This window comes from Bos indicus x Bos taurus, chromosome 27, assembly GCF_003369695.1.
Source record: "Bos indicus x Bos taurus breed Angus x Brahman F1 hybrid chromosome 27, Bos_hybrid_MaternalHap_v2.0, whole genome shotgun sequence".
Lineage (NCBI taxonomy): Eukaryota > Metazoa > Chordata > Mammalia > Artiodactyla > Bovidae > Bos > Bos indicus x Bos taurus.
In genome coordinates, this window is record NC_040102.1 from 6,900,778 (window position 1) to 6,927,933 (window position 27,156).

A 27,156-nucleotide genomic window follows, 5' to 3' on the forward strand; every position below is an offset into this window, starting at 1 on the left:
TATTCCCTAAGTGTTCTCCACCGTCTGGAACACACAGCAATTCACAGAGTTGGATAGAGAAGAGAGGGGATAGGGAGGAGACACAGGCGACCTGGTGAGGAAAAAGGAGAGTGCAAAGGGGGAGAGAGCAGTTAAGCCAGTAATCTTGCTCCCAAGTAAAAATGGGTACTGAAGATTGGGTTCTTAAAGGTACAAAATTGATAACAAATGCCAAAAAGCAAAGATTAAAAATCTAGAGTAGTGTTTGGAATTTCAAAAATACAATATTAAAGTAAAGAAGAAAAAAAGAGAGGAAAAAAACAAAAAAAGAGCCACAAAAAGTATTATATATATATATATATATATATATATATATATATATATGAAGTTTGCTTTTAAAAAATAGGGTCTTTTTTTTTTTTTGCAAAGTAATAGTAGGTTATAAAAGTGAAAATTAAAGGAGTAATAGAGGACTTAAAAATTTTTTTAATGATCATAAAAATAGTAAAAATATATCTAGGACTTTGTCTGGTGTTGTGGGTTTTGTAGGGTGAGTTCATTTTTGGATAGTTCCTTGAGCCGGCTTATATTTCTCAAGATCTATAGGCCCCTTCCTATGTAGTCGGTACTAACGACAGGGTTTTAATCTATTGCACCTGTCACTTCCAAGGTGGGTCCCTCTGTTTTATCTTCTTCTGTTTGCTGGTCTCTTCATTGTCTGATTTCCACCCTGACACAAAGGGGGCGGTGGTGGACACTTTTTTAGGCTCACTTATTCAGTCACGCTGTGGGGGAGGGAGGGACACTGGAAACAAATAACACTGGCGTGTGCTCACAGTGCCTCAGCCCTCACTCACGGTGCAGGTACCCTCCCTGCCCACATTGCTCAGGTTCTAGGTTGCTCCACCTGGAACCGTCCGAGGCTGGCCCTGGGGTGCATGCACCTCCCAGGTCTAAGCTGCTCAGGTTCAGGCACTTGGGTAGTCCTCAGAGGCGCAGACTCCGTTGGGCCTACGTTTTGTGCCCTTCCCAGATCTGAGTAGCTCAGGTGATGAGGTGTTTGGAGAGCACGGGCACTGCGACTTATCGCCTCCCCTGTCCCTGCCACTCGGTTTTCTGGGTGATAACCGGCGCACCTTCTCAGGTGGATGTTGACCGTCAAGAACTTCAAGAAGTCTTAGTTAGCAAAGAAGCCTGCTTACAGTTTGGTAGATAATGTCTCTCTGAGGCTGCGATTGCCCCATTCCGGCTCTGGCTGCCTGTCACAAGAGGGGGTGGTCTGCAGCCAGCTATCTCTGTTCAGTCCTTTGTTCTGTGCTCGGGTCTGGTGGTGTCTTAGGTTAGGGCTGGCTTTTCACGTGGTAGTTATCCCACAGTTTCATTTGCTAACCCAAGTTAGTTCGCTTAGATTGCGCTCGGAGCATTCAGGCCAGATCCTTACTCTAAGCAATGCAGCCCATGCCTCCGTGCCCAGCCCCCGCTTGCTAGTGGCAGGTGCAGGCGTCTGCACTGCTTCTCCACTGGGGGACTTACCATTGGGCTCGTAATCTGTGGGTTTTAATTATTTATTTAGATTTTCTCCCTGTTATGTTGCCCTCTATGCTTCCAAGGCTCGCCACAGACTTGGCAGTGACAGTGTTTCCTGGTGTTTGGAAACTTCTCTCTTTTTAAGACTCCCTTCCTGGGATGGAGCTCTGTCCCTACCTCTTTTGTCTATTTTTTTGTCTTTTTTATTTTTTCCTACCTCCTTTTGAAGAGAATGGGCTGCTTTTCTGGGTGCCTGATGTCCTCTGCCAGCATTCAGAAGTTGTTTTGTGGACTTTACTCAACGTTTAAAAGTTCTTTTGATGAATTTGTGGGGGAGAAAGTGGTATCCCCGTCCCATTCCTCTGCTATCTTAGGACCACCCATGAAGATCATCTTAATACTATTTTGAATCAAGATAGATCTTGTAATGGAGGGGAAAGAGGAACATGGGAAGACTGTATGAAAACCACAGAATCAGGGCCTCCCAGATCCCCAGGGCCACTTATGAATGTTAACAATGCCCCCATGTCAGTCCCCTGCTTGGAGAATGTGGTCAGCCTGTGCACTGCCTACATCCACAGGAAGCCCCAGAATCAGCTCAGCCCTCATCCTCAGGTGCCCTGCATACAGCTCTACCTCCAGAACCCTGGGAGTCCAGACAGCAGGCTTCAGAGTATCTCAGCAGGGGGCTACAGGCAAGTGTCAGGGACTGTTGTTCCTGGACCAACAGAGGCCAGCAGAGCCCACCACAAGTGGTTTGAGAACTGACCATAAAACTGACCAGCACCAAAAATTAGGTTTTTCTTTTACCGTCCTGTGGACCTCTTTTACTGCCACCCTCTGACACCCGCTGCTCTATTCTGTGAATGTGTATTTATTATTGTGTCATTTGCTGTCTCTTAATAATGTTTTGTACTTATTCCCTCTATTTCTTTGTATTTAGTGTTCCATATATGAGTGAATTTATAAGGTATTTCTCTTTTTGGAAAGTGTCTGCAATATGTTGTTAGATCAAAGGTGATACTTAACCTTGATTGGATTAATACAACCTCGTCAAGGTCAGGTGATGTGGGAGCAGACTCAAAGGCAGCAGGAAAGGGAAATGACCCCTCTGACCCTCCTTAGCTATCTTCAAAGGTGCACAGAGTGTCCATCACCGACATTCTGAGCATTTACTGACAGGAAAGGTGTATGCGGCTGGGATTAAGGGTGATTTAAATTTGGTAGTGTGTGTCCATCAGAGCAATGGGACAGTAGACAAAAGAGGTACCGATGTGGTCTAGGCAATGGGGTATGGATACTTTGTTGTTTACAGTTCATGATTTTTATAGGGTGATTTTCTTGAAGAGATGTCTAGTCTTCCCCATTCTGTTGTTTTCCTCTCTTTCTTTGCATTGATTCCTGAGGAAGACTTTCTTATCTCTCCTTGCTATTCTCTGGAACTCTGCATTCAGATGCTTATATCTTTCCTTTTCTCCTTTGCTTTTGGCTTCTCTTCTTTTCACAGCTATTTGGAAGGCCTCCTCCGACAGCCATTTTGCTTTTTTTGCATTTCTTTTCCATGGGGATGGTCTTGATCCCTGTCTCCTGTACAATGTCAGGAACCTCCATCCATAGTTCCCCAGGCACTCTATCAGATCTAGTCCCTTAAATCTAATTCTCCCTTCCACTGTATAATCATAAGGGATTTGATTGAGGTCATACCTGAATGATCTACTGGTTTTCCCCACTTTCTTCACCTGAAGTCTGAATTTGGCAATAAGAAGTTCATGATCTGAGTCACAGTCAGCTCCCAGTCTTATTTGTGACTGTAAAGAGTGTCTCCATCTTTGGCTGCAAAGAATACAATCAATCTGATTTCGGTGTTGACCATCTGGTGATGTCCATGTGTAGAGTCTTCTCTTGTGTTGTTGGAAGAGGGTGTTTGCTATGACCAGTGCATTCTCTTGGCAGAACTCTATTAGCGTTTGCCCTGCTTCATTCTGTACTCCAAGGTCAAATTTGCCTGTTACTCCAGGTGTTTCTTAACATCTTACTTTTGCATTCCAGTCCCCTATAATGAAAAGGACATGTTTTTGTGGTATTAGTTCTAAAAGGTCTTGTAGGTCTTCATAGAACCTTCAACTGCAGGTACCTCAGCATTACTGGTTGGGGCATAGTCTTGGATTACCATGGTATTGAAGGGTTTGCCCTGGAAATGAACAGAGATCATTCTGTCGTTTTTGAGATTGCATCCAGGTACTGCGTTTTGGACTCTTTTGTTGACCATGATGGCTACTCCATTTCTTCTAAGGGATTCCTGCCCACAGGAGTAGATATAATGGTCATCTGAGTTAAATTCACCCATTCCAGTGCATTTTAGTTTGCTGATTCCTAGAATGTCGACGTTCACTCTTGCCATTTCCTGTTTGACTACATTCAATTCGCCTTGATTCATGGACCTGACATTCCAGGTCCTATGCAATATTGCTCTTTACATAATCGGACCTTGTTTCTATTCCCAGTCACATCCACAACTGGGTATTATTTTTCCTTTGGCTCCATCCCTTCATTCTTTCTGGAGTAATTTCTCCATGGATCTCCAGTAGCATATTGGGCACCTACCGACTTGGCGAGTTCCCCTTTCAGTATCCTATCAATTTGTCTTTTCATACTGTTCATGTGGTTCTCAAGGCAAGAATACTGACGTGGTTTTCCATTCCCTTCTCCTGTGGACAACATTCTGTCAGACCTCTCCACCATGACCCTCTGGTCTTAGGCGGCCCAACATGGCATGGCTTAGTTTCATTGAGGTAGACAAGGCTGTGGTCCATGTGATCAGATTGGCTAGTTTTTTGTGATTATGGTTTCTGTCTGCCCTCTGACACCGTCTTGCAACACCTACCATCTGCCTTGGATTTCTCTTACCTTAGACGAGGGATATATCTCCATGGCGGCTCCAGAAAGCGCAGCCACTGCTCCTTACCTTGGACGAGGGCTATCTCCTCACGGCTTCCCCTCCTGACCTTGAAGGTGGAGTAGCTCCTCTCGGCCCTCCTGTGCCCGTGCAGCCACTGCTCCTTCGACGTGGGGCTGCTCCTCTCGGCCGCCTCCCCTGACTTTGGGCATGTGGTAGCTCCTCTCAGCCACAGATGATGTGATCACTCACCTAGAGCCAGACATCCTGGAATGTGAAGTCAAGTGGGCCTTAGAAAGCATCACAACAAAAAAAAGCTAGGGGAAGTGATGGAATTCCACTTGAGCTATTTGAAATCCTGAAAGATGATGCTGTGAAAGTGCTGCACTCAATATGCCAACAAATGTGGAAAACTCAGCGGTGACCATGGGACTGGAAAAGGTCAGTTTTCATTCCAATCCCAAAGAAAGGCAATGCCCTGTGGTCTTAGAAGACAGTCAAAATCCAACAACTGAAGAAAATATGAGAAGTTAAAGTAAATATAAGGACCTCAAAAGGAGGAGTTTATTAGGCAATTGGTTATAGCAGTGGTAGGAGAGCTGAGAAATCAAATAAATGTATGGCGAGTCACCTCATAATTTGCAACAGCAGGGAAATCTCTGGTGGTCCAGGGCTTAGGACTCTGAGCTCTCACTTCCCCAGGCTTGGGTTCAATACCTGATTCAGGATCTAATATCCCACAAGCCACATGGTTCGGCCAGAAAAGTTTTTTGCAATAGCATAAAGACACTACTATCCCTGGGACCAGAGGGACAGAGGGAGGAAGGAGGTAACCTTCTCAGAGCCTGGGACAGGGAGCATGCCACAGAAGCTGGGGTCATGGCGAACCTGCCTGAGGAAAGCCAGGCCGTCGGATGAAGCAGCATTCTGGCCGAAACTGGAAGTGCAGAGGAGATGCCTTCAGAAGCTCAGGAAGATGATTACCTTGGCTTCTTACCAGTTCCTGCCTTCTCATTTTCTACCAGTGTCTCCTTTGGCAAATCTACATGGTGCCTGGAGGCAGGAGTGCGTGGGAAATGCATGTCGTTCCCTACAACACTGCCATTAACTAGCTGGGTGGCCCAGGGAAAGTCACTCAACCTCTCTGAACCTCAGTTTCTTCATCTGCAAAACTGGGCTAATGCTTATCTTTGCTGATAAACCTTAAATAGCAGTGGTCATGACAAATTTTAAACAGCTGCAGAGGAGAGTGGCTGAGTCCCACTTACACTGTATTAAGATAAAGAAGGGAAGTCCTAGCTCCCATATGAGGAGCCCATGCCACAGTCTTTAAGCTGTCTTGCTATTGCTCACCAGCCCTCACTTGTCATTCCTCCCCAGGGCCTCATGGGTGATAAATGGGCCATGTGGTAATTTGCAGTTTACAGGTCAACTTCATATCATTAACTCATAGGGCTTTCCTTGTGGACTAAATAGGACATTTATTAGTCTCTGTACTTTATTGTTGAGGTACAGATGGTCAAAGAGTTTATGAAACTTATTCAAGTAAATCCAGATAATAAACGATAGCATTGAGAATTACATGGTATGGCCTTTGGGCCCCAATTTTTTTTTAAATTAAATGTTTAATTTTGTATTGGAATACAGTCGATTAACCATGTTGTCATAATTTCAGGTGGACAGCACTCAGCCATACGTACAAAGGTATCCATTCTCCTCCAAACTCCCCTCCCATCCATATGTTATGTTATGCTATGTAACATACAGCAGAGTTCCTGTGATATACAGTAGAACCTTCTTGGTTATCCATTTTATATAGAGTAGTGTGTACATGTCCATCCCAAACTCCCCCACCATCCCTCCCCCATCTTTCTCCCTGGCAACCATATCTTTGTTCTCTAAGTCTGTGAGTGTTTCTGTTGGACCAAAAACTTTGATCAACCAAAACTCTGCTCCAGATTTTAAAAACAGAGTTCAAAACAAAACAGGATTAGAGGAGATTAGAAGTCTGACCTGAGAGAAAATAAGTCTATCCTCTCTCAACCTAATCAACGTCAAATTAAAAAAAAAAAAAAAATGCTGGCTCAGAGTTACCAGGGAAACACCCAGCTGGTCCTGCAGGAGGGTTGGGAGGGTCTGTATCTCTGAGCCCAGTGACTCAAGCCCCTGGGCCTGGGGCATGGCCTCAGTTCTTGTCAATGTCAGACTCATAGGTATGTATTAATTATTCAACAGTAAATGTGCACCTATTAATTGAGAGGCCAGAAGTATTTGTGACACGTAAAATGGTACAATAAGACAAAAAGGAGGCAAACCAGAGTTAGCAGTGGTTCCCCAGGCTAGAGAAGTGAAGAACAGTCTCACTCTTCTGCTGTGTGAATTTTCACCACAGAAAGTTTCACCCAACTTTTATAAACATCTTAATATACTGAAATGTTCCCCACAATTCATTCTCTGAGTGGGGCAGGTACCACAGCCATAGCCCACTCCCCAGCACCCAGCTTCCAAATTAGCTGACAAGAACAGGTGCCTTCCACTCTCAGAGAACCTCTGATTAAACAGTCGTGTTGCTGTAGAAAGGCCTCCTGTCTTTGAAGGGACAGGTTAGACTCAGGGTTCACGTGGAGGTCTGGTCTCCAAGAAAAGTACGCCATTGCAGGTAAGCAGAGCTCCAGTGATGCCAGCCCCTGAGCCTGGGCTGAGCGCTGGTTCTAACTCTCTACAGCACCCCAGCCACCCTCTCTTTTATCTCATGTGAGGCCAGGTATGAGACCCCGCCCGCCCCACACTTACCTCCTTTTGTATTTAAACGTGTCTGCACTTGGGACTGCAAACTTGTGCAGCCACCACGGAAAACGGGATGGAGGCTTCTCAAAAACCTAAAAACAGAAATGCCATATGACCCATCCGGGTGTATATTCAAAAAACTAAAAAACACTATTTGAGAAGATACATGCACCCAGTGTCTGTTATAGCATTATTTACAATAGCCAAGACATGGAAGCAACCTAAGTGTCCATGAACAGACAAGGAAAATGTGGCATTTGTATATAATGGAATACTACTCAGTCATAAATAATAATGGAGCTTTGCCTTTTGCAACAATATGAATGGACTGGAAGATGTTATGCTCAGTGAAATAAGCCCAACAGAGAAAGACAAATGATGTATGAAATTGGGTAAACATGGAATCTAAAAAATGTGACAAACTAGTAAACATAACCAAAAAAAAAAAGAAGACTCACAGATACAAGGAACAAACTTGTGGCTACCATTGTGGTGAGGAAGGAGCAGAGGCCAACATAGGGCTAGGGGAGTAAGAGCTGCGAACTATTATGTATAAAATAAGCTACAAAGAAATATTGTACAACATGGGGAATATAGCCAATATGTTATAGTTTTAAAGGCATGAATCTCAATATTGTACACCTGTAATATATAACATTGTACATCAACTATAGTTCAATTAATTAAAATAAAAATGTCTACTTTGTCTCATATTCTGACCTGATGAGGAAAGTTACGTTTTAAAGATATAAAGTGTCTATAACTCCAAATTCTTCTTAAACCTTTGATTCAAACTTGCCTTTCTGTATGAATTACATTTCTTCTGCATTTCCATAGCCCTGTGCTTGAACCCTTATTATGGCCCTTTGTCAAAATCCACTCTCTATGGTTGACTTGGCTCTGTGTCAGTCTACATGGGAGTTCCCTGAGAGAAAGAGGCAGAACTGGCCCCTCTGTATTTCACCTTTCTATCCCCTCACCTACCCCAAGCCCATGGTACTTTATCTGTGGTAGGAGTTCAGAGTTTGCTTACAGAATCCAATAGGTACAACAGGAGTCTGAACCTACAGTCCTAGACCCTGGGGTTCACTCCAGAACTCTGGTAGATCCGTTACAATTGCTTTCACACAAAGTAATAGCCAACCACCTCCATGGGGACTTCAGCTTCCAAGAAAATGACCTCTTGAGTATAACCCCCTTGTTAGATTCCATAACATTTAATTAAGCCTAATAATTTTTTGTAAAGGCAGTTGGCTTCCTAAACATTGAATCTGTATCTAGTGGAAATCCCGAATCCTCGACTTCCTTGTATGTTACAAGCCAGCTGTAACTGGGTGTCGTAAATATATCTTCCGAAGCCCCTCTTTTGTAGAGAGAGTGACACTATCAGTGAGGAAACACCTGCCTATAAATTACATCATGCATCTGTCTCTGATGAGGGAAAATGAGACACCTTCTTGACTCACGAATTTGGTGGTTTTCAGAACGCAGCAAAGTGTAAGCTGCGTTTGACCTGAGATGTCATACTCCATCACAGGCCAAGGACACAGGGCAGGGTCTCTGGAATGCAGCCCATTTTCCCTCCTTTCCCAAACTACTTAAAAGCTGATCCCATTTTGGGCGTATCCATGCAGGCTCAGGGCGTGACCCAGCCCCAGTTTACACCTAGATTCTGAATACACCAGCCTTGGACTGGACTGATGGGGCTCAGGCTCTCTCAGGACTTTAGAAAGAAGGCAAAAGCTTAGAAGGACCACAGTGGGCACAGGTGAGCTCCCAGCTACACGCTCGAGGACTGCATCCAGGAGTGGGCAGGTCTTTCCCATCTCAGACAGCCAGACATGAGCCAGCCCTACAGGAGCACCCAGAGCTCAGAGGCATCAGAATAGCCCTGTGTTCGCATCAAGCTCTGAATCTCCCTTAGGTTTGTAATTAAGTCCTGGGGGGAATGGGCGTGGTCTGCTTTGTAAGGAACCTTGGCATGAAGCATCAGGAAATACGTCATATTGTCATCACTATAATATTACAGGAATTGCAGCTGCTGAATGCTTCTCCCTATGGATGCAGACCTGGAGCCTTTATAAAATGAGCGACCACACTGTCCTGTCCAGTCTCAGCTGGGAAGCCAGCCAGCCATAAGGCTCTAGTACCTTCTCTTTACATTCCTCTTCTTGTTCTTGCTGCCTGTTCCAGGTAAAATGCGCTGGGAAATGAGAGGGCTGAATGGATTGAGAATTTGTCATTCAGAGTCAGCCCTCTCCATTCATTTGGGAATTTTAGATAAAGTAGATTTATTGTCTGGGAACTAGACATTACCAGTTTTTGTTTTTGTTTTTCTTGACAAAGATCATCAAGAACCTCAAAGCAGGGTCTCCATCCCTTCTGACTCACTCTTAAGAGACTAATCAGCTCACAAACCATCCCTCCATGGGAGAATTGTTATACCTGTTCATGAGACAGGAAGAAAGTGATGTAAATCTTTCCTACAAACAGGAAAAATGAACTTCATCTGAGGACAGAAGCACAGATTCCCTTTTATTAGCTTAGCGGTTGGAGGTACAGTCTTTCGGCCTCTTAAGGGCCCAGGGGACCATCACGGACCCTGCCTCCCAGGGGTCAGTTTACAAGGGGGCTGCCATGGTCACACCACTTTCTCAGCTGAGCCAAACCCACAGACACATTGTTAGTAGCTAGCCCCACCTTCTTCTTTACTCCAGATGGTAAAGAAAAAGGAAAAAGACATTAAAGAATAAAAAATGGCACCAGATAACTTATTAGAGGGATTCCAAAAGCCTAGAACTTGTACCACGGCCTTCCTAAAACCTTCCCTTGTGCTCCGTTTCTTTCCTGCACACAATGGCAGCATCATAAGTGGGTTACAAAAGTATTACTGCAAAATAAGAAGCGGCCAGTGTGCTCTGATTGGCTGTCTTCCAAAGGAGGAACAGATAGGCCGCTGTTCCCTGAGGGGCCGAAAATGCTGCCGGAAGAAGAAATGAAAAATCCAGAAATACAAGGAGAATGTCACAAAGCGTGAAAATGCCTCCTCCAGAAGCCATTCAAATTAAAGACTTTTTGCAAAAAATTAGAAGCTTGATTATTATCATTATTATTTTTTAACATTCTGTTTATTGTGCTAGTTGTTACCAAACAGGCAACTTAGAAAGTGTTAATGACTCACCTTTAATTCAAATAAAGTATAATCCATAGTGAGAGGGTCCAAACTGATGTTCCAAAGATTGTCAGATTTTATTCCTCTTTCACAGCTTTCACCACCACCACCCCCCCCCCCCACCAGTGACACTGGATCACTTGTTCTTTCTAAAACACTTCCTTTGCCTTCTGTCACCCATCTGAGCTTTGCAGTCTGTCCATCTGTCATAGCATCTCCCCACCAAATCCATCTCTGAAACTTCAGGGCATCCCTGAGGGTCTTCCCAGGTCCTTCTGAGCACTTTACAGCTCAGAGACACGGGGAACCTGGCTCCTCCTCGACCCTGCCCTCAGCTTTCCTCTCACTCTTGCCTCTGTTCTGACTGACCTCAGGCCTGGATGAAATCTCTCCTCCAGCTATGTCTCCAAACCCATCTCTCAGGAGCACCTCAAATTCTACCTCCTTCTTAAAAACACAGCTGGTTTCCCCAACAAATATGATCTTTGCTTTTAAAAGGGTTCTGATCTGAGTGCTTCATTTATGAGTCCTGCTTGATTTTTACATTCACTATATTTGCATATTTCCAATTTCCATATTTGGTTGCAGGATTTTGAAGGGCACTTGATCGCTTAATCACCCCTGGCCCAAGTGTTTTGACACAAAAGCTGCTCAACAAGTGTTTATCGTGACCCAATGGACTGGGGCCCACCAGGCTCTTCTGTCCATAGGATTCTTCAGGCAAGAAGACATGGAGTGGGTTGCCATGCTCTTTTAGTGTGTTGAAGTACATTCCAAGGCCTTGGAGGTGTTGTGTTGTAACTATTTAGTGGTCTCTGAAGGTTGATTCAGAACGATTCCAGCAAACGTGGTGGCAGGCCCATTACCCCCACCCTAAGCCCCCAGTCAAGGAACTGAGTTCTCAGGAAGAAAGGGCACACCCTCAAAGACAAGAGCTTGGACCCCACAATTCAGCATTTAAAAAAAATAAAATGGACTGTGATGGGACTGTATACTGCCCTCCTACAGTATAAAACTAAGGAACCAGGCAAAACCTGTGAAACTACTGATTCAGACGCTGGCACAAGCAGTACAGGACCATAATTGAGGAGAGAAGAAAACAAGTGAGGTGAGGGACTTCCCTGGCGGTCTGATGGCTGGGATTCTGTGCTCCCAATGCAGGGGGCCTGGGTCCACCCCTGGTCAGGGAACTAGATCCCACATGCCGCAACTAAGATCCTGCCTGCCATGATTAAGGTCCAAGGAAGCCAAATTAATGAATTCGCTAATTAAATGTTATGTGCTTAACCATTTATAAAAAAAGAAAAGAAACAAGTGAAGTGAGACTTATGACATCTCCAGCCTCTACAGATTTCCAGGCCTAAAGCTCAGGCAACAAGAACCCAAACAGACCAACAATTCTTCTGAGTCGAAGAGAGTAGGGTCAAAGTTCAGAGAGTGCAGGCATCTTCACTTCTGGACAGAAAACCAGCAGTGGGCGTCAGGATCACGGATATATGCCTGTGTGCTAAGTTGCTTCAGTTGTGTCCGACTCCACCACTCTGTGGACTGTAGAGTTGCTGATCCTTTGTGACCCCATGAACTGTAGCCTGCCTGTGTAGCCTGCCTAAAAACTCTGTGCTTTTCATTCAATTCTAAAACTGCTCTGAAAAATGAAGTCTATGATACTAGATGGAATTTTGGTTCAGCTTGATGGGATAAAGTGTGATGCTAAGATTCTAGACACTATCTTAAGGAGAGAGATGGTCACTTCAGAAAAAAAAAAAAAAACAACAACAACAAAAACAAGAATCCGATATAAACTAGCTATAAAAAACCCACTTGAGATATCAAATATAAAGGCAAATGGATTTAAAATGAAAGGATGGAAACAGATCTGCTGTGGTCATTGATTAGACCCTCAGTCGTGTCCAACCCTCTTGAGACCCCCATGGAATCATCCAGTCAGGATTACTGCAGTGTGTTGCCATGCCCTCCTCTGGGGAATCTCCCCGACCCAGGGATCAAAACCATGTCTCTGCATCCTCTGCACCTCAGGCAGATTCTTTACTGTTGAGCCGACAGATATGCTATGGAAACATTAATTTAAAGAAAACATGGTAGGCTATATTGGTTAATTGCCAGACTTCCTGGTAGCTCAGATGGTAAAGAATCTACCTCCAATGTGGGAGACCTTGTTTGATCCCTGGTTTGGGAAGATGCCCTGGAGGAGGGCATGGCAACCCACTCCAGTATTCTTGCCTGGAGAATCCCCATGGACAGAGGAGCCTGGCATGCTACAGTCTATGGAGTCACAAAGGGTCAGACATGACTGAGTGACTAAGTACAGCACAATCAAGTAACTTTTAAGACAAAGAACAGATATAGAGAGGGGTATTTATCCTAATGATAAAATGTTTAATTCATCAAGAATACATATGAATACTTAATCAGAATGTACTTAGCAAAGGAATTTTAAAATTCTTAAAGAAAACTTACAGGAATAATCAGAGAGACAGACAAATTAGCAGTTACAATTGGAATTTCCCTGACAATCCAGTGGTTAAAATTCCAAGTTTTCAATGCAGGGGTCACAGGTTCCATCCCTGGTTGAGCAAGTAAGATCTCTTATATCATACACAAAATTCAACGCAAGATAGATTACAGGTTTACAAAAACCACAAAACTTCTGAAACCACAAAACTCCTAAAAGAAAGCATGGGAGAAAAGCTCTTTGCCATGGGTCCTACAAGGATGCTTTTGAGCTTGACACCCAAGCCACAAAAACAAAGCTAAACGGTAGGATCCATCAAACTGAAAAGCTTCTGCATAGCAAAGGAAACAATGAACAAACTGAAAAGACGATGCTCTTTTAATGCTCCAGTGATCTCTGAGGCTGGAGGAGATGGCAGCAGTGTTGCAGGAAAGAGAGTGGGGTGAGAGAGGATGGTTGCATCCCAGGTCACGTCCGAGTCCCTGGGAGGGCTGCCGAATGTGGGTACTTGGCTTGGCACAGGCAGGGACTCAAGAGCGAGTCATGATGAAGTGAAGGAAGGTCAATCCAGGGAGGAAACATGCTACACGGAGAGTGTGGGCCATCTTGGAAAGCAAGCGCAGCACCAGGGTATGGGGCTGTCAGTGTTTAGAGGGGTGGGTCATTTCATAGGCAAATGAGTGGGAGGAGTGTTCCAACTATTTTGCGGAAAGGGTTTGGATTTCGAGGAACTGGGTCAGCACCTACTTTTTGACCTTTATGGTCAGCCTTGGGATTGTCATGGTACCTCTGGGTGTGTCACCTAGCTGCCGTGTTACAAAGGGATTTAAAAAAATATATTTACCTCAGGTCTTAGTTGCGGTATGCCGGATATTCATCTCAGCACACTGACTTAGTCCCCTCACGGCATGTGGAGAAGGAAATGGCAACCCACTGCAGTATTCTTGCCTGGAAAATTCCATGGACAGAGGAGCCTGGTGGGCCAAGGTCCATGGGGTCACAAAGATTTGGACAGGACTGAGCGACTTCACTTTCTTTCTTTGATGTGGAATCCTAGTTCCCAGGCCAGGGACTGAATCCACATCACATGCACTGCAAGGCAGATTCTTAACCACCGGACCACCAGGGAAATGCCCATCATTCTTTTAAAGGTTGTGCCCCGCCCAATTCTGGTCTCATTAGCACCAGATAGCTGGCATTTGACACTGCTATTCAAGGTTTCGAGTTATAGAATGCCTGGTAAAGCTCTCAGGACACTGTGGAGGCTGCAGGAGGCAGGCAGGAACATAGGAAGAGAGGTCAATTTTGCTCCAAGTTACATCACTGCCACTTAGTAGACTGCGGCCTTGCATACATCTTTTTGTTGGGTTTGCAGCCAATTTTAATTGACTGTTTAAGTCAGTTTTGCCTGTGGCCTCAGACATGGCTTTCTAGTCCTTGGGACCATCTTGTATAAACCTTGGGTCGTACCTACCAGGCGGGTTTGTTTAGGGGAATTCAAAGAGATAATTGAATAAAAGTGGCCAGCTACTGAGCAAGGCTCATTGCAAAATATAATTGTGGGACAAATTCAAAGAAGAAACTAGTAAAAGTGTCAGTGGGAGAGCACAGCATTAGACCCAGCCCTGGTCCCCTTCTCAGGGTAGGTCCCCACGTGACTGTCAGAAGCCATGGCGCCCACCCCATCCATAGGACAAGGGAACTGGGGACAACGGCCTCTGCCCATTAACACCCAGGGCTCCGTGCTGAGAACACCTGTTTGTAAAGTCGTAGATGTGAAGGGCTTTGCTCTTCAAAACCTTATCTGTAGGACTGGGACTCCCCTTCTTATCTGAGGTACTGAGGCGCTTTGCTGGAAAGAGCCTGCCTCAATTTCCTACTCACAAGTTAAGGGTTTGGGGACACAGCATTTATCTTCCCTTTAAAGAATGAAACCATGAGTTACCTCTCAGCCCAGGCATGAAGCAACCACGATCCCCATGGCCTTGTTTGGCTTTGAACCTGGGAAAACTAACAATTCATGTAGACTTGCCCTAAAATGAACCCTTCCCTCTATCCTATATGAACTCATCTCTGGTTTCTGGTGAGCCACCCCATGGTGTCTTGGGTGTGTGACCTTCTTGGTGAAGCAACAGGACCCTTCCCTGATGGACAGAGATGCCCCCGGGCACTATCTCCAGGATTAACATAGGTACAAAGGAGTCATCTTTAGACCTTGCCAAGGAAAAATAAGCCACTGCTATTGTGCAATTCCTGACAAGGGCCGTGTCCCACTGTTGAGGAACCATGGCAAGAAACTCCCTTGAAACTCACCATGGCACCCTGACCCCTTTTGTAAACTCCCTTTTATGAAAAGTCATGCTCGGTCTTGTACATAAAACTGCATCATCAGCTTCCTTAAAAGAAAAAAAAATCTGCTGTGCTGCAAACCATACTTCACTAAAACACACCAATTTTTGTTTTGTTTATTTATTTAGGCTGTACTAGGTTGTAGAAAATTCTGAAAGAGATGGGAATACCAGACCACATGACCTGCCTCTTGAGAAACCTATATTCAGATCAGGAAGCAACAGTTAGAACTGGACATGGAACAACAGACTGGTTCCAAATTGGAAAAAGAGTACACCAAGGCTGTATATTGTCACCTTGCTGATTTAACTTATATGCAGAGTATATCTTGAGAAATGCTGGGCTGGAAGAAGCACAAGCTGGAATCAAGATTGCCAGGAGAAATATCAGTAACCTCATACATGCAGATGACACCACCCTTATGGCAGAAAGTGAAGAGGAACTAAAAAGCCTCTTGATGAAGGTGAAAGAAGAGAGTGAAAAAGTTGGCTTAAAGCTCAACATTCAGAAAACTAAGATCATGGCATCTGGTCCCATCACTTCGTGGGAAATAGATGGAGAAACAGTGGAAACAGTGTCAGACTCTATTTTTTAGGGCTCCAAATTCATGGCAGATGGTGATTGCAGCCATGAAATTAAAAGACACTTACTTCTTGGAAGGAACGTTATGACCAATCTAGATAGCATATTAAAAAGCAGAGACATTACTTTGTCGACAAAGGTCTGTCTAGTCAAGGCTATGGTTTCTCCAGTGGTCATGTATGAATGTAAGAGTTGGACTGTGAAGAAAGCTGAGCCCCAAAGAATTGATGATTTTGAACTGTGATGTTGGAGAAGACTCTTGAGAGTCCCTTGGAGTGCAAGGAGATCCAACCATTCCATTCTAAAGGACATCCGTCCTGGGTGTTCTTTGGAAGGAATGATGCTAAAGCTGAAACTCCAGTACTTTGGCAACCTCATGTGAAAAGTTGACTCATTGGAAAAGACTCTGAAGCTTGGAGGGATTGGGGGCAGGAGCAGAAGGGGACAACAGAGGATGAGATGACTGGATGGCATCATGGACTCATTGGACATGCGTCTCAGTGAACTCCAGGTGTTGGTGTTGGACATGGAGGCCTGGTGTGCTGCAGTTCATGGGGTTGCAAAGAGTCAGACATGACTGAGCAACTGAACTGAACTGAACTGAAGTCGTAGTTGTGGTATGTGGGATCTAGTTCTATGCCTGCTATGCTTGGGAATATGGAGTCTTACCCTCTGGACCATCAAGGAAGTCCATTAAATCAGCATTTTTAAAAATTACTTTTGAAAAAAAATTTCGAATTGGAGTATAGCTGATTAATAATGTGTGATAGTTTCAAGTGGACAGCAAAGAGACAGCCATGCATATACATGTATCCACTCTGCCCCAAACTCCCTTCCCATCCAAGCTGTCACATAACATTAAGCAGAGTTTCCTGAAAAACATCATTTTCAATGAAGAGACACAGTAGACAATGATTCAATCTCACTTCTTTCTCCAGTGTAGTATTATAGTGTGTATATAAATTGAGCCTGTAGTATAGATTTTGTCTGCAAGGTCCATAAACAAATAGATACACACACACACACACATATATATATATATATGTCTTATGTATAGACAATTTTATATATATATATATATATATATATATAAGTAGATGATATCTAGCTCTCTCTTAGAGCTAAAGCAGAAGGAATCATGATCTAGACAACTTATTTTCCATCAAAAAAATTCTATCTCTGGGTGCCAGCCAGGGACTCTGTCTGCTCGAGGCAGCCTCCATGGCTGTGCTGAGTCTCAGATGCGAGACTCTGAGCCACAGTGGGGGACCTGAATAGGACTGAAGCTCTGGGGGCTCCTTCAGGATGGGTTCCTCCCAGGTACCCACATTTCTAAAGGGCTTGGAGTCCTACTCAGAGCTGCATGGCAAGTTCCATCCTGAGATTTATCATTTCTGAAAAGCCAGGTCAGTGTCTCTCCAACACTGAGATGGATGGATGTTACTAAGTGAGGGATGTTACTTAATGATAGAGGTCCCCCTCTACCCAGTGAAGGGGTCCCCACTGCTGGGCCTGCTTCGTGATACTAGGCTGGGGAGATGCATTCAGTGGCAGCGTCATCCTCCCACTCTGTCTCTGATGAAGGGAAACAGAGCACCCATCTGCCCATCACGTGTCCCACTGAGATTTCATGAGACTGGTGTGTGATTGTGTTGCAGTGAATTAAGAGAAGTTTTCTTCTCTCTCTTTCTTTTTTCCCTTTTGTGTCTTTGTCCACTTTAACTGTTCCTAACGTAGAGTCTGTATTGATAACCAAGTTTCTTCTTTGCAGAAGACTAACCTATTATGCGAACTACACCTGACACCTATGGCCCTCCATTTCTGCAGGAGCCACATTCTGCATCTATTATCCTTTAACTTATTCTAGCCACACCCTGATACTTAAATTTATCACATCATAAACCTCCCCTTGTAGTTTGTTTTTCCCTTCCTTTGCTCTATGTTACCTCATGTTGATGCTTAACTTTATGGTGCACTCTCTTTGGAAGCCACCCTGTAGTGGTTTGCTTTCCCCCTTTTGTATTACAGGAAGAAAGTCACCAGGAAATCCCCAAAGGACAATGGACCGAACCACAGGGACCAACTGCCAGACCCAAATACCTAGCTACCTGACACTGGCTTACTGACTGTTTCCCAACAGTGCAAAAGAGAGAATTCAGGACCCCTACACCTTTTGTCCCATATCTCCAAACCTTTACCGTGAGTCCCGACTGTATGATCCCCTGGATTCCCAATGGAGGAGAGACAGGCTCCTTGAGGCAGGAACCTATCGTGTTCTCCCTTCTGCTGGCTTAATGATTAAAGCCATCTTTCTATTTCCTTCACACTCTGTCTCCACAATTTTTATTCAGCTCTGGTGGGCAAAGAAAACCAAGATTTTGGCAAAGACTGTTGATGCCATCCCGTAACAGGCTAGCTGGCATGGGGAGCTGGTCGGGACCACTGGGTCTCTTCCCTCAGTGCCCCAGGTGCCAGAAACAGCGTGGCTGTCTCTGAGGATGCTGGGAGTCAGCAAGTCTTGCCTAGGGAGTGAAACTGCCTTTGAATGAGTTAGTCCCTATTTGGGCCTGAAACAGCCTTTCATGGAAACAGTGTATGTGTTAGTTGATAGTGGTGTCCTACTCTCTGCAACCCCATAGACTGGAGCCCAGCAAACCCTCAGTCCATGGGACTCACCAGGCAAGAACACTGGAGTGGGTTGCCATTTCCTTCTCCAAAAGGAACTATCAGTTCAATTCAGTTCAGTTCAGTTCTGTCGTTCAGTCGTGTCCAACTATTTTCGACCCCATGAATCGCAGCACGCCAGCCCTCCTTGTCCATCACCAACTCCCAGAGTTCACTGAAACTCATGTCCATCGAGTCAGTGATGCCATCCAGCCATCTCATCTCTGTCGACCCCTTCTCCTCCTGCCCCGAGTCCCTCCCAGCATCAAGGTCTTTTCCAATGAGTCAACTCTTCGCATGAGGTGCCCAAGGTATTGGAGTTTCAGCTTCAGCATCAGTCCTTCCAATGAACACCCAGGACTGATCTCCTTTAGGATGGACTGGTTGGATCTCCTTGCAGTCCAAGTGACTCTCAAGAGGTTTCTCCAACACCACAGTTCAAAAGCATCAATTCTTCAGCACTCAGCTTTCTTCACAGTCCAACTCTCACATCCACACCTGACCACTGGAAAAACCACAGCCTTGACTAGACGGACCTTTGTCAGCAAAGTCATATCTCTGCTTTTCAAATGCTATCTAGGTTGGTCATAACTTTCCTTCCAAGGAGTAAGCGTCTTTTAATTTCATGGCTGCAGTCACCATCTGCAGTGATTTTGAAGCCCAAAAGATAAAGTCTGACACTGTTTCCACTGTTTCCCCATCTATCTGCCATGAAGTGATGGGACCAGATGCCATGATCTTAGTTTTCTGAATGTTGAGCTTTAAGCCAACTTTTTCACTCTCTTCTTTCACTTCCGTCAAGAGGCTTTTTAGTTCCTCTTCACTTTCTGCCATAAGGGTGGTGTCATCTGCATATCTGAGGTTATTGATATTTTTCCCTGCAATATTGATTCTAGCTTGTGCTTCTTCCAGCCCAAAAGGAACTATAGAAATAAAGACAGTGAAGTCTCCCTGTCATGTCTGACTCTCTGCAACCCCATGAACTGTAGCCCACCAGCCTCCTCCATCCATGGAATTTTCCAGGCAAGAGTACTGGTTTGGGGTTCCATTTCCTTCTACACAGGAAAATAGTGGGCAGATTCAAAGCCCTGGAAGGGTGAGGGTGGGGCTGGGGAGTGGGTAAGCGAAGGTTCATCAAGAAGTCTGTGCCCCTGCCTGGGGAAACAGGCAAGTCTGTGCCCCTTACCACACCCCTGCCCATCAGCTGAACTGACTGCCAGGTAAAAGCTTCTGGTCAAAAGGACAGCAGGAAAGCTTTTTCTGGGGTTTTCCCCAGCCTCATTAGAATACGAGAGACTGCCCCTGCTTTGTGCTATAAAGGCCACTCCCATGACACACAGGGAAGAGGCTCAGTTAACCAGTTCCTAATAACCAAATCCACAGCCAGCGCGGAATTCCTCCCAGAACCTGGGACCTTTATAAAGCGGCAAGCACAGCCTCTTCTCCAGTGTCAGCTGCAGAGCTTGGGACACCAGCATGAGGCTCCATCACCTGCTCCTCGCGCTCCTCTTCCTGGTCTTGTCTTCTGGGTCAGGTGAGCTCATGGGAGCCCCGGGGGAGCCGCGGGCTCTGTCTCCTGTTTCTACCTCCTTCTGTTCTGCTACCCTCTTCTACACGTGGTCAGACTAAACCCACCGTATTTGATGCTTCTGAGAAGCCAGCGCTGAGTCCTCAGTAGCGAGAGGGGGCTGAGAACCGCCCTGTAAAATTCCTGGCTGTTTCTAAGCCACTCTAGCGAGTCAAGCTTCTGAGCCCATCTCCTCATTGGTTTCATGAGGAGGAAACAGAAGATGCCTCTGTTAAGTGACTCTCCTTTTTTTCTTTTTCATAAAAGCAAGAAATTTGATTTTCTCCCATGACAGAAGCACAGAATGCTGCTTTATAAATCTTTCTATTTGAAGGGTGGCGGCTCTGGGGGACCAGAGAAGTCCAGAGGAGAGACAGGCAGAGCCTGGGCCCCAGGAGCTGCCCTTGGGATGCTCCGTGCTGAGTCTCATCAGCAGGAAGGTCCTCCAGGGCATGTCGCTGACGATGCGACCCTCACTCCACAGCTGGGAGGCAGCACATCCAAAGCAGTGTGCAGGATCGGCTGTCTGATTTTCATCTTAACCTTGATATTTCCAGAAATAGGATGAAAATATGTAGGAAGGAAGGAGGGAGGGAGGGAGGGAGGGAGGGAGAGGATGTGGAGAATGAGACCGGAGACAACTGATTAGATGTCAAAATCAAGTTGAAATGCCCTTGTCTGATTAGTGTTATTTATGACTGTAACCCAACTCTTAGCACAGTGGCAGGGAGAGAGGACAGGGGTGTAAGGAATGTGGCCTCTCAGTGCCCGGGCCCTGGGTTCAATCCCTGGGCGGGGAACTAGAGAGGGACCAGAGGTGTCTTGTGGCCAAAAGAGAAAAAGGCGTGTGAGGAAGACGGGAAGGTGGCTAGTCAGGAGGAAACCACAAAGGGAGGAGGAGAGGGGCTGACTGGCACCAGCTCTGAGAGCGTCCTGAGTCAGCAGAGACAATGATACAAAACTTTTTTTCTGAACCATTGTCACTGTCAGCTGTAAGTTGCTTTGAGAGTAAGTTCTCTTTAAACAGTTCTAACACTTTCAGCTGCATCTTTTCCTCCTATCTCAGCTCCACTACTTGACTGACTCCATGTGTCGGAAAACTAAACTGTGATAATAGACCCCTGCGGGCTGCTTCTGACTCCTGACAGGAAGGTGGATGTAGCAGAACTTCTCGGTCTTTGCCCTCGTGGTGGAGCTGACCCCGCACACAACCGGGATTCTCATACCCCAGTCCCTCAGCCTCTGGTTCTAGAAACGTGAGGGTCCACCAGAGCCTGGGCAGGGTCAGCATCTGTCTGGAAGCGGACCAGGGTACTGGACTCACATCTTGTTGTCACAAGGCCGTATCTGCATGTCAGCACTGAAAGCCCCAGGGCCTCGCTCAGAGGGGACACAGCTGGCCTTCTCGAGATGCTGCTTTCCTGCTGACACATTTTTCCCTCTTTCTTCTCTTTTTAGGATTTACTCAAGGAGTAACAAATTCTCTAAGCTGCTGGAGGAATAGAGGCATCTGTGTGCCGATCGGGTGCCCTGGAAACATGAGACAAATTGGCACTTGTTTCGGAGCCCAAGTAAAATGCTGCAGGAGGTGGTAAAAGAAGGGGAACACGTGGCCAGGACCGATGTGGAGTCAGAAACTGCGCCCTCGACAGAGCATCTAAAATTTAAACCAGAATAAATTTTGTTCAAAGTTAAAGAATCTTGCCCACTGGTCATTGAGGTTGTTGTGTTGTGTCTGATCCCAGGTGAATTCTGAAATCCTTGAGGATGCTCTCTGAGCTCCCCATGCAGACTATCGGGGAATCATGGTGGGGTGCTCTGTGCTCCCAGGGGATGGCCCCTGTTCCTTGGGGCCTGACCTTTCCCAGCCCCTCTGTCTGCTGTCCTTCCTGCTTCCCAGCCCAGGTAGCCCTGTCCTGCCCCGCATCTCCCCTCAAACATGCACCCCAGGGGTCCAGAATCACCAACACACCAGTCCTGTAGGAAAGCCCCCACCCCCGCTCCAGGAGGAAACCCCCCTCCTCTGTCCCCTGCAGCCCTCACTTCCATTTGGTTTGTGCTTCTTACTCCTGCCTTGTGTGCACGTGGATACACTTCTGATTTCCTTTGGGGCTATAAGATCTCTATAGGCATGGATTGTCCTATTCCTGTAAGTGCTGGGCATTGAGACGAGACATTGCTTCACAAATTGTCATCAACTGAATGACAGGGTTGACATGGACAAAGCATGTCTCTCTGTGTGTACATGATATGATGCAACTAGATGCTATGGAAAAGCAAGTCCTGTGGAAAGCACAATTCAATGAAGACAACACAGCACAGGACACAGAGACCACAGGGGGCAGGGCAAGCGTGCTGACCTCAGCCTGCTTGCAGTTTCTTCAGAGGGTTTGCTAGTTAAAACAAGAGCCTTGCTGGTGCACACTGTATGTGTGAGCAGCTCTCTGGTCTTTGCACTAACTCTTCCCTCAGTGCAAGCTGAGGTCACCAAGGGGATGGTGTTAGGAGACAGGGCCTTTGGGAGGTGATTTGGTCATGAGGGTGGGACCCTCCTGAGTGGGATGAGGGCCTTTATGAAAGAGACCACAGAGAGATGGCTCACCCCTTGTGCCCTCTGAGGACACAGGGAAACTGCTGTCCACCAGCCACCTGCTCTGTCTTGATCATGGAGCTCCAAGCCTTCAAAACTGAGAAGTAAGGGTGTGTTGTTAGTAAGCCACCTATTACAATACCACATGTAAAATAGATAGCCAGCAGGAATTTGCTGTGTGACTCAGGGAACTCAAACATGGGCTCTGAGATCAGCTAGAATGGTGGGTTGGGGAAGGAGATGGTATGAATTTCAAGAGGGAGAGGACATGGGTGAACCCATGGATGATTCTTGTTGATGTATGACAGAAAACCACGAAATTCTGTAAAGCAATCATCCTTCAGTTAAAAAACAAAGTGCAAAAAAAGAGCCACCTGGCCTATGGTGTTTCTGTTTCAGTAGCCTGAAAGGGCAGACACAGGACAAGTGAGAATTAAACACAGGTGGAATTAAGGTACCTAATCATTCGGCCTTAAGATAGGGAAATGACGTGGAGTATCTGGCAGTGCCCAATGCCATCTCACTACAAGGAGCCTTAGACGTGGAGGAGGGACGCAGACCAGAGTCAGAGATGCACGCTGAGAGGCTAAACCAGCCTCTCATCAGCTCACACTGATGTGCAGAGGCCATAAGCCAAGGAGGGCAGGCAGCTTCTAAGTGTGAGAAGGAAGCCTCCAGAAGGAACTGTATCCTGCTGACACCGTGATTTGAAGCCAGTGAGACCCATTTGGGACTTTGGATCCTCAGAACCACAATAACAAGTATGTGTTCCTTTAAGCCACATAGCTTGTGGCAATTTGCTACAGCTGCCACAGGAAATCAATACAGCAGTAGCTTAAAATCATGCCTTGAGCCTAAAATTAGCAGCTCAAAAGAGACAAACCTGTGTGTGTTTAATGGAGGATTTTGAGCATTACTTTGCTGACAATCAACAGTCTGCATTGATAACTAAGTTTCTTCTTTTCAGTAGACTAACCTATTATGCAAACTACATCTGTACCTGTTGCCCTCTAACTCTCCAGGAGCCACACTCTGCATCTATGATTCTTTAACTTATTCTAGCCACGTCCTGATACTTAACTTTATGGCATCATAAACTTCCCCTTATAATTTGGTACCTCTCTTTGCTCTATTTTAACCTCATGTTGATGCTTAACTTTATGGTGCACTCTCTTTGGAAGCCACCCCTAGTGGATTGCTTTCCAACTTTTGTATTACAGGAAGAAAGTCACCAGGAAATCCCCAAAAGACAAAGGACCCAACCACAGGGACCAACTGCCAGACCCAAATACCTAGCTACCTGACACTGGCCTAGTGACTGATTCCAAACAGTGCCAAAAGAGAGAATTCAGGACCCCTACACATTTTGTCCCATATCTCCAACCCCTGACTGTGAGCCCCGAAAGTTTGATCCCCTGGATTCCTGATGGAGGGGAGACAGGCTCCTTGAGGCAGGAACCTATTGTGTTCTCCTTTCTGCTGGCTTAATGATTAAAGCCATCTTTCTGCTTGCCCCAAACTCTGTCTCTGCAAATTTTATTTGGCTCCAGTGGGCAGAGAAAACCAAGATTTTGGTGGCAACAATGCCATCGAGTCTGGCTGGTTCCCACCTCTCCGCCAGGATGACTCCTGCCAACGGGGATCAGGAGGCATCCTGTGTGACCTCACTCACCCCTTCCTCCACCCTTTGTTTACCTGGCCTCTAATCATGTAGCCATGGACAGGGGCTCCCAGGTGTCTCTGCCACAGTCCACCTGAGAAGGGCAGAGGAGCCAACTGCAAGGTAGGTTTCCAGGAGAGAGAGAGAGAGAGACATCTGTAGTTGAAGAAGGGGTGGGAATAGATGCGTAACAATTAGGGAGTCAGTGTAAAGGATCACTTTCAGTATAAAAGTAAAAGAGAGAAATGCGGGCAACTGCCTGTAGTCTATACTTTCTTTTCCATTATTGTAAAACTACTGTTGCTGGGGCCAAGGAAGTAAAACCCTCACAGCTATTCTGTAGAATTAAGTAAGACTTATTTAAACAGCTTGCTACAAACACTTGCTCTGTTTTTAGGTTGATGTCACTAAACTAAAATAGAATTCCACTTAGTGAAAGATTCAAATGCTGATCAAAAGATGAAAAGTGAAAACATTTTATTGCTAAGTTGCCTCAGGACAGAGAGAAAAACGTCAGAACATATAGTTCAGGTAAGATGGAAGAGAGGTGGTGAGTGAAGGCTAGAGACCATGACGTATTATGACCTGCTTTGACCTGTTATGCTGGGAATGGGTGAGTGAGTGCTTGTGCTCGGGAACACTTTGCGATAAAGCAACTTAATGGGCTGTCTCCAGACCTTTAAAACCCTAAGGAATATGCCAAAGCCTTCCTTTCCTTTCTCCTTCCCTCCCTCATTCCCTCAATTCATCCATTTATTCATTCACCTCTATGTTGACTCTTCCACACTAGTACATATTCATAGAAACAAATCTTTGACTACCTGCTCTATGCCAGGCATTGTTCTAGGTGCTGACACTGTAAGATACTAAAACAGGACTTGTTACTTTGGAGACTTACATATAAAGAAAAAGAGAGATATGAACACTGTAAAGCAAAACCAAGTGGAGAGAAGGAAGACATGTGAAAAATATCAATGATTTACCTGGTATGCATTTTCGCTAAGTCACTTCAGTTACGTCCAACTCTTTGTGACCTATGGACTGTCACCCACCAGGCTCCTCTGTCCATGGGATTCTCCAGGCAAGGATACTGGAGTGGGATGCCATTCCCTTCTCCAGGGGATCTTCCCAACCCAGGGATCAAAACGGCATCTCCTGCATTGGCAGGTGGGCTCTTTGTCACTAGGGCCACCTTGGAAGCCCTTTATCTGGGATTCTTTGGTGCTTTGCACTCAAGAATACATTCATGAATTACCTGGATTAAGAAATACTCTAGACCATAAAGCCTCACCTGATTGTGGTCTAGGCAAGAGCTTGCTTAAGATGGATCAATTCTCTCTGTACATGGTAGCAAAAAAAAAAAAAAAATATATTTAGAGTGTAAAAAGATCATTTTTATTTCCAAATTCCTTTTCGATTGTAAAAGGTGTATGTGTGTTGGGTTGTTATTGTTCAGTCAATGAGTCATGTCCAACTCTTTGCAACCCATGGATTGAGGGTGTTTATTCTGAAAGGAGAAATGGACAGATGCAGAGACATGAAATAAAAGTGAAAAAAAGAAATGAATAATTTTCTAAAAGAATTCAATGTTTAATGATTTTTCTCCAAAAACTGCACCAAGCCTCAGAGCCATAAGCAAAAGTGAGAACCAATGTGGAAACCCTGACTTGCTGAAAACCTCTTCCTTTATAACAGGCAAACACTTGGACCATGTGTCCAAAGATGAAACATCCTCAAATTAGGCCCAGGCCCAGCTGAACATCTCTGGTAGGATAAAAGCACTTTCTTTCCAGCTGAAGTTTTCAAACTCTCTCCCAGATCGCCTGCTCCAATTCAGGTGTGCCACCAGACACTGGTTCTACTTGGAATTCCGAAAACTCCTTTCCCATCATGAAGCCACTGTACCTTCTCTTCCTCTTATTTGTGTGTCTTATCCAGACAATATCGGGTTAAGTGGCAGTTGCAACTGGTCAGGTGACATGGTAGATATCCTTGGAGCCTAGAGTAGGGAAGGTAAAGTTGATTCATCATCCAGTAATGTGCTAAACAGAATAATATCAACTCTGAGAGAAGCATAGCATATGCGACATACTCCATTTTACAAATAATGAAAGAGAAGCTTAAAGAAGTGAAAAATAGCCTCCCATGATTGCCCGTAACTAGTTGGTGGTAAACCCATAAATTGTAATGGTGATAGAAAACATTTACAGGGGATTTTACGGCATACCAATCATTTCCATGTGACTAACAGTAATACTAATAACAATAGTAAATCATGTTGACCTCTTCCAATCCCAAAGAAAGGCAATGCCAAAGAATGCTCAAACGAACACACAATTGCACTCATCTCACACGCCAGTAAAGCAGTGCTCAAAATTCTCCAAGCCAGGCTTCAGCAGTACATGAATCGTGAGCTTCCAGATGTTCAAGCTGGTTTTAGAAAAGGCAGAGGAACTAGAGATCAGATTGCCAACATCTGCTGGATCATCAAAAAAGCAAGAGAGTTCCAGAAAAACATAAATTTCTGCTTTCTTGACTATGCCAAAGCCTTTTACTGTGTGGATCACAATAAACTGTAGAAAATTCTGAAAGTGATGGGAATACCAGACCATGTGACCAGCCTCTTGAGAAACCTGTATGCAGATCAGGAAGCAACAGTTAGAACTGGAAATGGAACAACAGAATGGTTCCCAATAGGAAAAACTGTACGTCAAGGCTGTCTATTGTCACCCTGTTTATTTAACTTATATGCAGAGTACATCATGAGAAATGCTGGGCTGGAAGAAGCACAAACTGGAATCAAGATTGCTGGGAGAAATATCAATCACCTCAGATATGCAGATGAAACCATCCTTATGGCAGAAAGGGAAGAGGAACTAAAAAGCCTCGTGATGAAAGTAAGGAGGGGAG

The 27,156-nt window shown here is 45.2% G+C and overlaps 1 pseudogene; it reads left to right on the forward strand.

The window, feature by feature from the left end:
- The first annotated feature begins 9,137 nt into the window (after positions 1-9,137).
- On the forward strand, positions 9,138-10,402 carry LOC113884797 (annotated as a pseudogene).
- Positions 10,403-27,156: the final 16,754 nt, after the last annotated feature.